This window comes from Chiloscyllium plagiosum, chromosome 34 (assembly GCF_004010195.1).
Source record: "Chiloscyllium plagiosum isolate BGI_BamShark_2017 chromosome 34, ASM401019v2, whole genome shotgun sequence".
NCBI lineage: Eukaryota > Metazoa > Chordata > Chondrichthyes > Orectolobiformes > Hemiscylliidae > Chiloscyllium > Chiloscyllium plagiosum.
In genome coordinates, this window is record NC_057743.1 from 10103072 (window position 1) to 10121701 (window position 18630).

Consider the following 18630-nt stretch of genomic DNA (forward strand, 5'->3'; position numbering starts at 1 on the left):
GGAACAGGAGGAGGATTTGGGGACAGGAGGAGGGTGTGGGGACAGGAGGACGGTGTGGAGACTGGAGGAGGATGTGGTAATAGTGTAGCTGTAGTTTATTATAATGATGGATATAATATTTGATTCAATGGGGATCCAGAATAGGTTATTAATGATGGGGACTGTGACATTGAAGTTGGCTTACTGTGAGATTGCAGTGAGAGAGATTTGCAGGATACTCTGAGAGATGAAACCCTGAAAAGTAAGGCGTAGTTACAAATTGCATTATAAGTTCCATGACAGAGCAGAAGCACAGGCCAAATGTAGCAGAAATTCCTGCAGCAGTTCACAAGGACACAAGAAATTGAACAGGAGATCATTCAACCCATTAAACCTGTTCCACCATTTCATATAATTGTAGCTGACCTTGAGCCATAGAGTCATACAGCACAGAAACAGACCCTTTAGTCAAAACTCTCCATGCTGACTATAATCCCAGACTAAACTAGTCTCACTTGCCTGCATTTGACCCATATCCCTACAGAAACTTCTTATTCATGCACTCATCCAAATGTCTTTTAAATATTGTAACTCTCCCCATCCAAACCTTTTTCTGAACGTTCATTCTTTTTTACATTCTTTGTGTAAAATAATTGCCCCTCATGTCTTTTTTAAATCTTTACTCCTCTCGCTTCAAAAATACGCCCTCTCGTTTTGATATCCTTCACCGTAGGTAAAAGATACATGCCATTCAATTATCCATACCCCATATAATTTTATAAAACTCAGTAAGGTCATCCTCGGCCTCCATTTTCTACTCCCAAATGCCTTGATTCCACAAGATAGCAAAGATTCCATTTTGAATATGGCTGACAGTGAAGCACCCACAATCCTTTAGGGTTGATAATTTCAAGAAGTTGCCCACTTTGTGTAGACTCAGGTCTCCAGCTCAGTCATTTTAACATTCAAAACATGATTAGCAGAATCTCCATAATTTTACTTAAATGAAGTTTCCATAAACTCGCACCTAGTTATGTCAGGAGAAAGTAAGGACTGCAGATGCTGGAGATCAGAGTAGAGAGTGTGGAGCTGGAAAAGCACAGCAGGTCAGGCAGCAACATCTGAGGAGTAGGAGAATCAACGTTTCGGGCGTAAGCTCTTCATCAGTTATACCAGCCAACTAGGAGAATTCCTGGAAAAATTACTGGCAACAAGGACTTGATAGGGAGATGTAACTATCATTATTATCGGTATTATTTAAAAGCCCTTCTTGGTGGTTGCCTTCACAAAAATATTGTGCAGTTTAACCTGACATCTGCCTGACAGTTACTGCAGGGCTGTCATACCTGGCTGATTATTTTTAAAACAATTTGGTGACTTAAATTGTATTTCTGGACTTCATCCAACCAAAACCTGTCCCAGATAATTAGAACTAACTCTGCACTTCGATGTTATTTTCTCTGTCATTGAGGGTAGCTTTGACTTTGGACAATACTGTGGAACAAGTGGTTATCAATTGGCAGTCACGACTTAATGGATTTTTATTTCCTTTGCGGATTTGTTTTATGTGTGCCGAATTATTCACCAGAATAAAAGAGCCCCTGGAAACGTCACAGGGAAACAGCAAAATCGTTATATTTATACTTTGTCTTTAAAGTATTAGGATGTCCCAAAGCTGTTAAAAAAAAAACAAAAGGTCGTTTCCAATAGCTAATAATTAAATGTTGGTAACCTTGAAATGTTTCTTGGTTGAGCATTGAACTATCACTTGATGTTGTAGCCAGTTTATGCATGTATCTGACTGTGCATTAAAAATGACCCACAGCTGCCTCTGGAGAGAGAACAATGTGTAACTGACATCTGCTTTGGTTCATCCTCCTTACTGTCGGCTGTGAGGGCACCTGGTCTGGCTGCAGTCTCCTCTCTTGACTTCCCATGTTGATCCTGTGCTAGGATTCAGTTTGCAAAAGACGGGTGCAGTAAAGGAAGAAGCCAACAGTGATTATCTCACTCAGACTGAATGATCCCCCGAGAATCAAGGAAGGAGTTAGGATCTGATCATTAGCAACTTCTAGCTGCTTTTGAAGAGGAAGGATAGATAAATTATTTCCATGCTGTGTAGATTCTAGAACGAGTGGGCACAGTCTTAAAATTAGGGTCACACTGTTCTGGAGAGATGTTAGGAAGCACTTTGACACACAAAGTAGATGTTTGGAAGTCCTATCCACAAATGGCAGTTGATGCAGGATCAGTTTATAACTTTAAATCTGAGATTGATGCATTTTTGTTCAACAAATGTATTAAGGGATACAGGCCAAAGCAGGTATATGGGCTGAGGTCACAGATCAGCCATTGAATGATGGAACAGCTGAAGGGGCTGAATGGCCTTCTCCTGTTCATATGTCCCAATGAAAACAGTTAGGCTTCAACAAGAAGGCGCACTTTTTGTTTAAACTTTCATTTCTTTGTATCATTATTTGCAACATGCTGTTCATTGTTGTTGTTCCAATTCCATTTTAGTTATTTTAAGTGTGTTGATAGTTGACTCATTGTAACACAGACCATGCCAGTCTCTCTAAAATATATTCACAACTGCTGCAAGCCGGGGAAGAGAGCAGAATAAAGCTGTGACAGATTCCCAACCCTGAGGGTGTTCGGAATCTTTACTGGAGATTTGATTCCTTGCATGAATTTACTCAATGCTTCTGAAAGTGAAAGCTGCTTTCACAGCCTGCAGATGTTGCTGGCACAGTTGGCTTCCTGTGACAACTAAAGGGGCTGGCGAAGGTGGAATTACACAGGTAGGGAAACAAGATGTATAGTGTCACTGCAGTCATTCATTGGCAATGCCACCTAATATCCAGTCTTGCTTATTTAGTCCCAGATAACAGACAGGCCTGAAAAAGCGGCAAAACCATTCTGTTTGTGATATGTGCCCCCAGTCTGTGTCGAATTCCCCCACTGTATCTCTGGAAAGACTGCACTGTGACAATTACTGTCACTTGTCTATATTTATCATGGACTTCAATTTGCACATTGACCATTTCGAAACATAACAGAAACACCACCCTACCACTTTTCCAAAACAGGTATCTCTCTGCCATTTCCCCTTCTTCAAACTTTGCAGGACTAAGTTTTAGAAAGTAAAAGAAAATCTAATACTAAATAGCTTTATGTTGCTGGCAGAACAGCTGTAGACAGTTCAATACAGGAGGGAAGCGTGTTGAGATTATGAAGCTTGATTCAACTTCCAAGCTGCAGGCAATTCAGATAAACTCCTCAGATTATTTAGTGCATTAAATATCCAGTTTGAAGGAAAGTTTTTGTTCGTGAGTATATTCAAACTTTCAAAGATTGTCCCCAGTTGTCTCCTCTCTGTTGCTTTACACAGAGGTACAGTTCAGAACCTTGTTTAGCGGGCTATTCTTCCCATGTAAACTAAGCAATGAATGCCATCGATCTAGTCACACATGGATTTCATGACAGCCCCTTCATTACTTAGACCTTTGAGTACAGTAATTGGGACGTCATATTGAGGTTGTATAGGACGTTGGTGAGGCCTCATCTATAGTACTGTGCCAATTTCTGATCTACTTGTTACAAGAAGGATATTCTGAAGCAGAAGGAGAGTTCAGAGGAGATTTGCCAGGATGTTGCCGGGAATGGAGAGTTTGAGTTAGAAGGAGACTGAGAGGTGAGACTTTTTCTCAGGAGCATCAGAGGTGACCTTATAGAGGTTGATAAAATAATGAGGGGTACAGAAAAGCAAGTGTCTTTTTCTCTGGTGTGGGGGATTTCAAGACTAGGGACATATATCTTTTAAGGTGAGAGGAGGAAGATTTAAAAAAGACATTGGGGTAATTTTTTTTACGTAGAGAGTGATTTGTGTGTGGAATGAACTTCCAGAGGAAGTGGTGGATGCGGATAAAGTTACAATGTTTAAAAGACATTGGGATAAGTACATGAATAGGAAATGTTTGGAAGGATATGTGCAAAGTGCAGGCAGGTGGGACTAGTTTAATTTGGGATTATGGTCAGCATAAACTAGTTGGACCAAAGGATCTATGTCTGTACCGTATGACTGTATCACTCTATGGCTCTAATTATGACTGAATGGATAGTACTCAGAAGCAACAATGTTCAGTCGATGCTTTCCATTGGTAGCACAGTATATTGTGATCATTGGTAGGATCACCATTGAACAGCTAAGTCACTTCCTAACACTTTCCTGAGAGGTTGGTTTCAGTTGCTCAAGAATGCAGAATCTGAATTGGCTGAGAGTCTAAATGGTTATGAATCTGTTGAAACAGTGGCACCCAAGAAGAAAAATTGCATGATTGACAGTTTTTTTTTTAGCTTAGAGCAGGTGGACAGGATGGTGAAGAAGGTAAAAACAAGGACTTTCAGATGCTGGAAATCAGAGTCTAGATTAGAGTGGCGCTGGAAAAGCACAGCAGGTCAGGCAGCATCCAAGGAGCAGCAAAATCGACGTTTCAGGCAAAAACCCTTCATCAGGAATAGAGGCAGGGTGCCTGCAGAGTGGAGAGATAAATGAGAGGGGGGTGGGGGTGGGGAGAAAGTAGCATGGAGTACAATAGGTGAATGCGGAAGATGAGGCGTTCTTCCTCCAGGCATCGGGTGGTGAGGGAGTGGCAGTGGAGGAGGCCCAAGACCTGCATGTCCTCAGCAGTGTGGGAGGGGAGTTGAAATGTTGGGACACAGGGCGGTGGGGTTGATTGGTGCGGGTGTCCCAGAGATGTTCCCTAAAGCGCTCTGCTAGGAGGCGTCCAGTCTCCCCAATCAGGATCAGGATACAATAAATGACCGCATCAGGATACAATAAATGACATTGGTGAATGTGCAGGTAAAACTTTGATGGATGTGGAAGGCTCCTTTAGGACCTTGGATGGAGGTGAGGGAGGAGGTGTGGGCGCAGGTTTTGCAATTCCTGCGGTGGCAAGGGAGGGTGCCAGGATGGGAGGGTGGGTTGTTGGGGGGCGTGGACCTGACCAGGTAGTCACGGAGGGAACGATCTTTGCGGAAAGTGGAACTTCTGACCTCTTAGTCCGAGAACCTCGTACCACCCGATTCTACCTCCTTCCCAAGATCCACAAGCCTGACCACCCTGGCCGACCCATTGTCTCACCATGCCCCTGCCCCACCGAGCTCATCTCTACCTACCTCGACACTGTCCTATCCCCCTAGTCCAGGAAATCCCCACATATGTTCGAGACACCACCCACGCTCTCCACCTCCTCCAAGACTTCCGTTTCCCTGGCCCCCAATGCCTCATCTTCACCATGGATATCCAATCCCTCTACACTTCCATCCACCATGACCAGGGTGTCCAAACCCTCCATTTCTTCCTCTCCCAATGTCCCCAACAGTACCCTTCCACCGACACTCTCATTCGTTTGACTGAACTGGTCCTCACCCTTAACAATTTCTCCTTCGAATCCTCCCACTTCCTCCAGACCAAACGGGTAGCCGACATTTTTTACAAACCCACCGACTCCCACAGCTACCTGGATTACGCCTCTTCCCACCCTACCTTCTGCAAAAATTCCATCCCATATTCCCAATTCCTCCGCCTCTGCCATATCTGCTCCCAGGAGGACCAGTTCCACCACAGAACACACCAGATGGCCTCCTTCTTTAGAGACCGCAATTTCCCTTCCCACGTGGTTAAAGATGCCCTCCAACGCATCTCATCCACATCCCGCACCTCCGCCCTCAAAACCCACTCCTCCAACCGTAACAAGGACAGAACCTTCCACCCTACAACCTTCGCATAAACAGCTTCATCCACCGACATTTCCGCCACCTCCAAACGGATCCCACCACCAGGGATATATTTCCCTCCTCACCCATTTCTGCTTTCCGCAAAGACCATTCCCTCCATGACTACCTGGTCAGATCCATGCCCCCTAACAACCCACCCTCCCTTTGTGGCACGCTCCCCTGCCACTGCAGGAATTGCAAAACCTACGCCCACACCTCCTCCCTCACCTCCATCCAAGGCCCCAAAGGAGCCTTCAACATCCATCAAAGTTTTACCTGCACATCCACCAATATCATTTATTGTATCCGTTGCTTCCGATGCCGTCTCCTCTACATTGGGGAGACCGGACGCCTCCTTGTAGAGCGCTTTAGGGAACATCTCTGGGACACCCGCACCAATCGACCCCACCGCCCTGTGTCCCAACATTTCAACTCCCCCTCCCACTCTGCCGAGGACATGCAGGTCCTGGGCCTCCTTCACCGCCGCTCCCTCACCACCAGACGCCTGGAGGAAGAACGCCCCATCTTCCATCTCGGAACACTTCAATCCCAGGGCATCAGTGTGGATTTCACCAGTTTCCTCATTTCCCCTTCCCCCACCTCACCCCAGTTCCAACCTTCCAACTCAGCACCATCCCCATGACCTGTCCTACCTGTCTATCTTCCTTTCCACCTATCCACTCCACCCTCCCGTCCTACCTGCCTATCTTCCTTTTCACTGATCCACTCCACCCTCCTCTCTGACCTATCACCTCCATCTGCACCCCCATTCACCTATTGTACTCTATGCTACTTTCTCCCCACCCCACCCCCTCTCATTTATCTCATCTGCACCCCCATTCACCTATTGTATTCTATGCTACTTTCTCCCCACCCCCACCTCCCTCTCATTTATATCTCCACTCCGCAGACACCCTCCCTCTATGCTGTGCTTTTCCAGCACCACTCTAATCTAGACCCTAGGATGGTGAAGAAGGCTTTTGGTACACTTGCCTTTATTGGTTAGTTCATTGAGTGTAGGAGTTAGGAGGTCATTTTGTTGCTGTCCAGGACCTTGGAGAGGCCTCTTTTTAAAAAGTGCATTCAATTCCAGTCTCCCAGGTATAGGAAAGATGTTGTTAAACTTGAAAGGGTTCAGAAAAGATTTACAAGGATGTTGCCAGGGTTGGATGGCTTGAACTGAATAGGCTGGGGCTATTTTCCCTGGAGCGTCAGGGGTGACTGTATGGAGGTTTATAAAATCATGGAAGGTATGGATAGTATGAATAGCCAAGATCTTTTCCCCAGGGTAGAGGAATCCAAAACTAGAGGGCATGGGTTTAAGGTGAGTGAGGAAAGATTTAAAAGGGACCTTAGAGTCAAACGTTTTCACGCAGAGGGTGGTGTGTGTATGGAATGAGCTGCCAGAGGAAGTAGTACAGGCTGATCAAATAACAACAGATAAAAGGAATCTGGATGGTTACATGAAAAGGAAGAGTCTAGATGAATATGGGCCAAATGCTGGCAAAGATGACTACATCAGCTGAGGATATCTGGACGACATGGACAAGTTGTACCAAAGAACCTGTTTTCATGCTATAAATCTCAATGACTTTAAATGTTTCTCAATTACTCAATATTAGTATGCAATAAAGAATCAAGTGCTTTCAGTTTCTGCTAGTAAGACTTTCACAGTCTGGTTGATTAAAGCATTTCTAACGCTATCGGAAAAGTAGCGATTTTTAAAGCAAATTATCAATCGTAGCTTTTTAAAAGTTGTTCACGTGTGGCTGCAGTTGCCCTGGGGTTCATTAGTGAGAATGAGCAAGGAAATCCTGTCAATTGACATGGAGAGTATGAGGGACCATCTGGGGAGGGTAGACAGGCAGCTGTTGGCATTAAATGGGCCTAATGAGACTATAGGCCTGTGGGGTAAGCGGGATGGGGCTTAAGGGTATGTTTCACCTTTTTTGTTCTTATTATGACTGGAATAGGTTCCAGAGCATCATGATGGGACTTATAAGCAGTCAGCCTTTGCATTTGGGAACCCCTGTTGGCACCTTCACCATTGAGTGAAAGTACCTCCCTTATACACACTTCCTCCTGAAACTGATGGCCCAAGCTGTGTGAATTGAATTGAATTGAATTTATTTTCACGTGTACCAAGGCACAGTGAGGGTTCTTGTTAAGTGCAGCTGCATTGAACTGACCTAGTTTTCATCAGTGAGCTGCTCAAAACGTAACTTGTGCATTTTGGCCTTCATTGGAGAAAGTCAAAACATATTGGAATTCTTTGGACCGGGAGGCTACACTGTTGGAAAGGTAATGTATATATTTGAATGTGGTCGCAGAACACCTCCAAATTTGTTCAGGTGTCCTTTGAAAGAGATAAGATGCTCTTTGCAAGGTGTTAAGCATCCTTTTGGAAGTGAAACATAGATATAAATATGAATAAAAATCCATGCACACATTTAAATTATCAGGAGAACTGTTGAGATGTTGTCAAGAGACCTATCATTTAAAACTTTAAATTTTAAGTATTTGATTATCATAGAATCCCTGCAATATGGAAACAGATCCTTCTACACCGATCTTCCGAAGAATCTCCAAACTAAACTCATTCCCCATTACTCTACATTTACCCCTGACTAATGTACCTAACCTACACATCCCTGAGCACAATGGGCAATTTAGCACGGCCAATTCACCTAACCTGCACACCTTTGGATTATGGGAGGAAACTGGAGCACCCAGAGGAAACCCACACAGACACAGGGAGAACGTGCAAACTCCACACAGTCAGTCGCCCGAGGCTAGAATCTAAACCCGGGTCCCTGGCACTAGGAGGCAACAGTGCTAACCACTGAGCCACCATTATGTATAATGTCAGCAGTGCTAAATATTTGCATTTTCACCCATCTGTTTTTTTTAAGCCACCGGGTTATCATTACAGTATTAATGATCACGTGATTTGATTTCACAATCTATCATTATCACAATAGGGTGCCTGTCATTTCACAGTTTGATTGACAGCTACAGGCATTTCAGTGAAAATGAAGACTGCAGATGCTGGAGATCAGAGTCGAGATTAGACTGGTGCTGGAAAGGCACAGCATGTCAGGCAGCATCTGAGGATCAGGAAAATTGACGTTTTGGGCAAATGCCATTCATCAGAAATCATTCCTGATGAAGGGCTTTTGCCTGAAACATCGATTCTCTTGGTCCTCAGATGTTGCCTGACCTGCTGCGCTCTCCCAGCATCACTCTAAAGCTACAGGCAGTTATGCAGTCTTTGAAGTGGAACTATGAATACAAATGTTTGGATTAAAGGATGTTCAGAGCAATGACTTTTCATGACAATAAGGGTTTTTTTGTTATCGGTGAATTCATTAGCAGACATCTAAGCACTTTATTGAATATCAACATTGAATATAACCTCTCTTTTTTTTGTGTATTTGGTGTGTTGGCACAACATGAGTAAGGACAAGAGGTAATAGTTGGGGCATAGGTTGCCATGGACCATATAGGGTCTGTAAAGGGTTGGGTGGGAGGTATGTGTAGCATTAACCACCATGGATGGGCATAGGGAGCATATGGTAGCTGAGGGTTGGAAGAGATAAGGACAGGAAATTGGTTTTTGATTTTTGTTTGAGAGTTGAGATGAAACCCTGCAGGACCCTGTTGTGCTCTCCAACAGCCTAACTCCACTTCTAATATATCCTGTGTCTGTCTCTGAATGCTTCTGGAAGTGGTAGAAACGCTTGCCACAAAGAACCTGCCCCTTCTGTCCTCTGTCCTTACACTTCCCCTCTTCATGCCATCCCTACCTCTCCCTGGGGGGTATTTTCTCTGGAGTCAGGTAGTCGGGTTCATGCTGTTAGGATTGTTCTAGCTCTGAGCTCCCAAGCTGGGAGAGAAGATCTATAGTGTCACAGTGAGCACTCTTGATTCAACTGTTGGTCAGATTTTGCTCAAATAAATTAACTTAATATCAATTACATTCCTTATTCATGTTGCTATGTCGCATCAAGTTGATCATAATTCTGAACCAATTGGGAACAAATAAATAGTGGTTGTGATACAAGCCAGAATACTATCAGAATAGGAAATGTTTTGGATTGTTTGTAATCTGTACAAATGATTTGGATGAAGATATAGATGGTCTGATTATTAAGTTTACCCAAAACAATGAAGTTGTTGGACTTGTGGAAAGAGTGAAAATTTTCAAAGGATAAAGCAGGATATAGATCAATTGGAAAGTTGGGCTGAGGAATGGCAGATGGAGTTTAATCTGGACAAGTGTGAGGTGATGGATTTTAGGAGGTCAAATGCGAGATGAAAGCGTACAGTAAATGGCTTTAGTAGCATTGACATACTGAGGGATCTTAGGGTGCAAGTCCACAGCTCCCTAAAAGTGACAGCAAATGTGGATAAAGTGATAAGGAATGCCTCTGGAATGCTTGTCTTCATTGGTTGGCACACTGAGTACAATGGCTGGCAAGTCATGTTGCAGCTGTTTAAGATTTTAATGAGGCCACATTTGGAGTTTTATGTGAAGTTCTGGCCCCCACACAGTGGGGAGGATGTGCAGACTTTGGAAAAGTTACAAAAGAAGTTTACGAGGATGTTGTGTGGATTGGAGTGTGTTAGCTATAAGGAGAGGATGGATAAACTTGGATTGTTTTCACTAGAGCATCGGAGGCTAAGGAGTGACCTGATAGAAGTATATAACATTATGAGAAGCATGGATGGGGTGGATTGAAAGAGTCTTTTTCCCAGGGTGGGAATGTCAAAAACTATAGATCATAGGTTTAAGGTGAAGAGGAAAAATTTAAAGGAGATGTGCGAGGTAAGATTTTAACACAGAGGGTAGTGGGTGCCTGGAATGTGTTGCTAGGGGAGATAATAGAAACAAATACAATAGCAAAGTTTAAGAGGCATGAAGCATGACAGAAGCATGAAGAGATGGAAAATAGAGGAATATGGACCATGTGCAGGCAGATAGGATTAGTTTAGAATGGCATTATAGTCGGCACAGACATGCTGGGCTAAAGGACCTGTTCCTGTGTTGTACTGTTCTGTGAAATATCATATCAAACGTCATTTGAGTTTGCAGTTCAGGCCTTTGCAGGGACAATATGCCAATGTTTCCCAAATCCTTTCTCACTGAGATCTAATTCTGAGGCTTGAAAATTGTTGTGACATCTCAATGAGAGCAAATGAGGTGGGGAAGGGACCTGTGAGATTGTAGAATGGAGGATCATGGACAGGGGCAGGAGAGACCGCTGGGAGTTGGTGTGGTGGTGGTGGGAGGTGATTGAGGGCTTCTGAATTCATTTGCCCAATAGCAGACTTTGCTGCTTTGACACTCACGACCCTTAACGTTTCAGCTCATGACCCCACTTGAGGTCATGATCCCTACTTTGGGAAACCCAGCTCGAATCTTTGGCTTACTTCAGATATAGCAATGTGTTCTCTTGTTTGTCTTTTACAGGCCGCAAAAACTCATTTTTACGCATTTCTGAGCTCAATTTGTGGTTTTTATGCTTCAGTGAGCCCCACTGTAACCTTCAGATCAGGAGAAAACAGATATCTCTCATTAAATATGTTTCCAGGTAACAAATAAACTCATAGAAAACAATGCCACAGTCCCCCTAGAGAATGAATTTCTCTGAAGCATGTGAAATTGGATGTAATTCAATCACAACCAATTACAAAAAAATGAACAAATAAGAATAATTTTATTTCTCAACTCACTGAATTAATTGTTGAGGTCTCCATGGATGACGAGAAGTATGACAAGAGATATATGAGTTTTCTAAATGAGAAAGACACAAGAAAAGGGATGTTCCATTGATGAATTAAAACAATGAGGCCAGATGTTGAATTTCAATGGGGAAATTGAATGATAGATTGAGTTGGATGGGATGAAAGGTCTCTTTCAGTCACAACCCTATGCAATCAACAGCCACAACAAAGTCAATGCACAAGGTTGCAAGCCCTGCAATTTTCAACTGATTTATTTTGTTGCAACACAGTGGAAAAATTAAAAGTGTGGTGTTTGTTAAAATCAGCAACTTCCTTTCATTTCCCCCATCAGAATAAAGAACATTAAACGTTGCCAGAAAATAATGAGACTGAAAGGAAATTTTCAAGATGAAAGTGCCGGTTGCAATAGTGGCTCATAAATGAGATGGGGAGATTTGAATTTTCAATGATATTCTGTTCCCTGAGCTGATCCGACATTGCGCTAATGCAGACACATCCAGCGAAAATACCTTGAAGCACAATATCCAGCATCTGTCAATTAATTGTACCCATGACATAAGTATTGTCTCACAAACCTCATCAAGACGAAGGCTTGTTAAAGCAATTAAAGATAGCAGAAATAGTGGTAGAATATTAGAAATGTGAAATAACAGCACACTTGCCTTCATTGCCCAGTCCTTTGAGTATAGGGACATCATGTTAAGGTTTTACAGGACATTGGTGAGGCCCCTTCTGGAGAACTGTGTCCAGTTTGTGCTCACCCAGTTATAGGAAGGATATTATTAAGCTGTAAAGGGCTCAGTAGAAATTTACCAGGATGTTGCCCAGTATGAAAGGTTTGAGTTATAAAGAAAGGTTTGGATAGGCTAGGACTTTTTGTACTTGAGTGTAGGAGGCTTGAGAGGTGAATTTATAGAGGTTTATAAAATAATGAGGGTTATAGATAAGGTTAATGGTAAATGTCTTTTCTTTAGAATGGGGGAATTTCAAGACTAGAGAGCACATTTTTAAGGTGTGATGAGAGAGATTTATAAAAACACATGAGGGGCAAACGTTTTACATGGAGGCTGGTTCACATGTGGAATGAACCTTGCGAGGAAGTGGTGGATCTGGGTACAATTACATTTAAAAAACATTTGGATAAATTTATGAATTGGGAAGGTTTGGAGGGATATGGGTTAGGAGCAGGCAGGTGGGACTAGTTTCATTTGGAACTATGCTTGCCATGGGCTGGTTCGACCGAAGGATCTGTTTCTGTCCTTTATGACTCTTTGACTCGGTAAGTGCTGGGAAATCTCAGCAGGGCAGGCAGCATCCATGGGGAGAGAACACAGGTTTGACAATTCAGACAGATAACCTTAGATTGAAGCTCAGAAGAAGAGTGAATTTTACAGTGTGCATTATCAGTTTGTCAGGATGTATAGAGACAACAAACATACACGCTGTGTTCAGGTAAGAACTTTTTACACTGAGATATCTCACAGACAGTAAACATAAGGTTTATGTTTCTCTAGAATTCAATAAGAGATGAATATAGATCAGGACACCAACAGGAAAGCCGGCTTTCCTTTATATAGTGCTACTGGAGATAGTGCACATCAATTTGAAGAGACAGACAGAACTGATACTTCATCCAAAAGCCAGCATCGTCAAAACTGCCTGTACTCCCTCAGTTACTGCACAGATGTCCATGTAAATACTTTCAAATGGGGTTTGGGAGTGTAACCTTTTGCCAGAGTGGCGAGCATGTTGTCAGTTCTGCGACTCAGCAGTGACTCAGAGCTCCACTCTTGCTTCTAATACAGAAAGAAATGAAATTACCTCTTACATAAACATAAACACATAATCGGAAGTGATATGTCAGTGCAATGCTTTGCTGTTGCAAGTGACATTCTTTCAGTGCCATGTGAAACCAAGGTTCTTTTTGGCCTGTTGGGCGGATGTAACTTGCCTAAATTACCTGTATCTGAGCAAGAGAAGGGAGATCTTCCTAGTTCTCAATCAGCATCACTGAAATAGATTACTGAGTTGTGTTGTTTGTGGGAGCATGATGTGCTCCATTTCCTGGCTGCTGCTTTTCCTACATTACATTGGAAAACAGCAACAGGAGTAGGCCACTCAAGCCTGCTGTGCCATTCTAGATCATAGCTGTTCATCTAAGAATGTGAGAACTAGGAGCAGGAGTAGACAATTCGGCCCCTCGAGCCTGCTCCGCCATTCAACACAATCATGGCTGATCTCATTTTGGCTGCCACTTCACTTTCCTGCCTGGTCCCTATTACTCTTTAACCCGTTACTAAATGAAACTCTTTATGCTCCTCTTTAAATGTAGTCAGTGCTCCTGCATCCACCATACACTGGGATATTAAATTCCACAAATTCACCACCCTTCAGGGAACGAGATTTCAAGCATTGACAGCAAACAATACAACAAAGATACCTTTCAATAGGTGAAGTTTGACTGTCCTAATTTCACATGGACTGCCTCTCACAGAAATGAATTGTTTTTTTGATAACCATTGTTCAACTCATTTTCATGCTGCAAAGTACTTCTTCATTTAAGGGCTTGTCAGTTGTAAGTAAGAGACAATGTATTGTAGAGACTTGATTCTTCCTTTAATAAAGAGTGTATCACACTTTTCTCCTTCGATTGAATAAGGTGAATATATTTGCTTCCTTTCACACTAGCGAATTCAAAAACGTTTTGCACACAATGAAGTACTTTTACAAATAGTCTTTGTCAGAAGAGAAATGAAGTGCGGGATAATGATGCCTTGCTTCAATTGTTTAGAACATTGGTGAAGCAGCATCTGGAGTATTGCGTGCAGTTCTGGTCCCTTGAATGAAAGAAGGATTTAATTGCCATAGAGGGAGTACAACAGAGGTTCACAAGATTGATGTAAAAACAGAAAGTGCTGGAGAAACTCAGCAAGCTGGCAGTATTTGTGGGAAAGAGAAATTGAGTTAATAATTCCATTTGATTTGACACCTCGTCAAGAGCTATAGAAAGGTAGATTAGGCTCAAAATGGGAATTCTGCTCTGGTTCTGGAGTAACATGTCAGCCAGATAAGGTACAGATGAAAAGTTTCCTTCCTTAAAAGACATTAATGACAATCAACATGGTTGCCATTAAGCTAGGCTTTAATTCCAAATTTTCACTGAATTCACTTTCACCATCTGCCATAGTAGGATTTGAACACATATCCCCAAAATGTTAATATGTGTTATAGGATTACTAGCCCAGCAACTTTACTATTATGGTATCACATGAGGAGACTAAGCCTGTATTCTCTAAAGTTTAGAAGAATGAAGATAACACTTTGAAAATTATAAAATTCATAAAGGTTCAGATGGGGTAGATGCAGCGAAAAGAAAGCTTCCCCTAAAACCAGGGGACATAGTTTTAGAACAAGGTCATTCAGGACTGAGATAAGGAATAACAGTTCTCTTAGAGGGTGGTGAATGTTTGGAATTGTCTTTAATGGAGGGCTGTGGAAGCTCAGACATTGAGTATGTTCAAGACAGAAATCACTACACTTTTGGATAATACTGACATCCAGGAATATTGGGATAACAGGGGAACATGATACTGAGGCAGATGTAAGGATGTCATCCAAGGATGGAATTACTTTGGAGGCAGTTCAGAGAAGGTTCACTAGATTAATTCTAAAAATGAAAGATTTGTCTTCTGAGAAAAGTTGAACAGCTTAGGCTTACACTTACTAGAGAATGCAAAGAGATCCATCAGAAATATATAAGATGGTAAAGGGGAATGACAATGTTGACATTAACTGGATATTTCCCCTTGTGCAGCAATTTAGAAAAGAGGTCATAGTTTTAGGGTAAAGGGTGGCAGATTTGAAACAGAGATGAGGAAGAATTACTTCTCTTAAAGGATTATAAATCCCTAGAATTCACTATCCAGTGTGTGGTAGGCATCAGGACACTAAATAAATTTAAGGAGATAAGCAGATTTTTAATGAGTAATGAGTTGAACAGTGATGGAGAGCAGGTAGAAAAGTGAAGTTGATGCTGAGATGAGATCAGCCATGATTATATTAAATACTAGAGTAGGCTTGAGGGACTGAATGGCCTATTCCTGCTCGTAGTTCCGAGTTTTACACATCTCATTGGTAAATAACTTTCAATGTTACAACCAAGCCATTTTACATTTAGTTTTCAATTACTCCATCTGTATAACTTGCGACAATACCAATAATAATCCAGCAGTAGTAAAGTTGTAGAGTCTCAAAGCACAGTGCCCCAAGCCCTGGATTCAACTCCCATGCCTGGAAAGTGTGCTTGTAATGAAGTGAAAGACATTGATTGTCAGTCTGTAACCCATTCCAATATGCTGGGTAGCAGGGAGTAAGACTGGGGGAGCCTCCTGGTCAACTCGCTGGCATCGACAACAGTAAACGATTACAATATGTTGCCCATAAACATGGACTGATCTAACGAATGTCCATGGCTAAACCCTTAGATGTGTAGATGGAAGACAAGACAGAGAGTGGAAGAGTACAAGGGAAGGTTAGAATCATGATTCATTTTGCAAAGGGTTATTTAGAATACAGAATACATTATTATGAGTGGCTGCTGTTGTTAAGTTAGTCCAAGCATGTAAGAGGACATAAGATGAATTCTTGGCGAAAAGTGCTGTGTGACAGACATCAAATATTGGAGTAGATAGCTATGGTTAGGAGACAAAAATGGCACAAGCAGATTGGGCAGACACAGTTTCTGCCAGTGTATAAATGTCTCTCTGAAATACATGCAGCCTGGATATTACAGAACATGAGATAAGGCATCCAAAGTAATCTAATGGGTTTATTTTATGACTGGCTCTTCAGGCCTAACCTAAGTTAAAAAGTATGTGTTTGGCATATTTGGTCACTAGTCGAAAAGTGTGGTGCTGGAAAAGCACAGTCGGTCAAACAGCATCCGAGGAGCAGGAGAGTCGATGTTTAAAGCATGAGGTCTTCTGCCTGACCGGGTCTGCTTTTCCAGCACCGCACATTGCAACTCTGATCTCCAGCATCTGCAGTCCTCACTTTCTTCATATTCGGTCACTAACTGTACAATTGTGTAAGTCAATTTAGAATATGAAAAGGGCTATGAAATTTTACAAAAATGTGATGAACTGTTTGGATTCTTTGGTGATGCATCAATCACCAAGTCGGACAACTCTGAAAATCAAATAAAATTGAATTAATGAGGTACATGCCTTGCTTAGCTTCTTCAATTCCGATCAGATTTCCAACCCAGTGGATCAGAGTTCCCCACTCCGGAACTGGAGGAATACTTCTGTCTTTAGTCTATATTCTGATCCTCCGTAGAGTGTTGGTGTGGCCAAAGTACCTACCATTCTCTCCTACCTCCATCTGGTAAACATTAGGAGCCACCAACTTGCATTGATGTGGTGTTGACCTCTCATATATTAGAGTTGATCTTTCTCTGCCCCTTCTCTGTAGCTGTAACACTATATTCTGCATTCTGTTCTATTACCCTGATGTACTTATATAAGGTATGATTCACCTGGGTAGCAAGCAAAACATTACTTTTCGCTGTATTTTGCTACAGGTGACAGTAATAAATTTAATCAAATTCAAGGTGTCCAACGTAAGGAAGAAAGAAAAGGTCCCTGTGGGTCCTGGAGGCAGGAGGTCAGGGAGAATGGGGATGGGGAGATATTTGCCCATGTCTACCTTACCTTCTGTAATTTTGCTGGTGGAGGTGAGGAACATGTCAATTAAATGGAATGGGCACTGAGTGGCACAGTGACTCAGTGGTTAGCACTGCAGCCTCACAGTGCCAGGGACCTGGGTCTGATTCCCCCCTCGGCAACTGTGTGGAGTTTGCACATTCTCCCATGTCTGCGTGGGTTTCCTCTGGGTGCTCTGGTTTCCTCCCACAATCCAAAGATGTGCAGGTCAGGTGAATTGGCCATACTAAATTGTCCATAGTGTTAGGTGCATTAGTCAGAGAGAGATGGCTCTGGATGGGTTGCTCTTTGGAGGGTCGGTGTGGACTTGTTGGGCCGAAAGGCCTGTTTCCACACTGTAAGGAATCTAATCTAATCTAATCACCACTTCTCCTGCTACCATTGAGATTTTAACCCTGGCAGTAGAGTTCTTTGCCCTCAGACTATTTGTGGGGGTGTGAGCCCACTCCAACTTTATTGGTTTCCAGCATCCACAGTTATTACTTTTTTTAGAATGACTTGCAAAGTCACGTGGAGACCATCTGGTGACCTGACTGTTTCCTGTTTAGTCCTACTTTACTCTTGTCCTCTTAACTTTCTCAGGATGTCCAAGTCTCCTTAAATGGACCCTTCATTTATTCTGTTACACTTGTTGCTCTAGTCACATGTTGGCACCATTTCAAGCTGTTCCTTTGGAACTCCATTTCGAGCAAGTACAGAAAATGCAGGAAAATCTCAGCAGGTCTGGTACCATCTGCGGAGAGAGAAACAGAGCTAACACTTTGCTCTCAGTATGACTCTTCTTCAGAGCTGAAGTATTTTACTTCTGTCTTAATTTTACTTTCTGTTGTCCTTCAAAGCAATTTACGAATAGTGCTGTTAAAGATTTGAAATGATCAAGACCCAATAATTATGATGTGATTTTGATAAAAACCATAGCTGTAAAATTTCATTTAAAAATTTTGTGTAGAAGGAAGTGAATGGCAGGCAGGACCTCAGGGAGGTAGTACACTTGGAGCTGTTCCCTTAGAAGGCTGGAGTAGAACTCATTGTCTCCATCCACAGACCCTGAATAACTAGATCACATGTAATGTGAACATTAACCCTTTCACAACCATTCCATTATACAACCTCTCCCATCAAGTTTTCACCCAAGAGTTAAACAATCACGTACATAATATGTGGACCTTTTAAAAATATGCTTTCTTTCCTTCCATTCTGTCCTCTCTGAATTCTGTTTGTCGTTGTTGTTATTGAGCTCTGGGACATTCTGAAGTTTAAGTGCTATTCTGCAATATACAAGTGCAATATGACCTCGATGATAATTGCTGATTACTTTCCTGTATTTTCTGCATCCTCAGTTTTTCAGCATTTGTGGTTGCATAATGCTTTTTGCCTCCCATTAAGTCGAAATGCTATT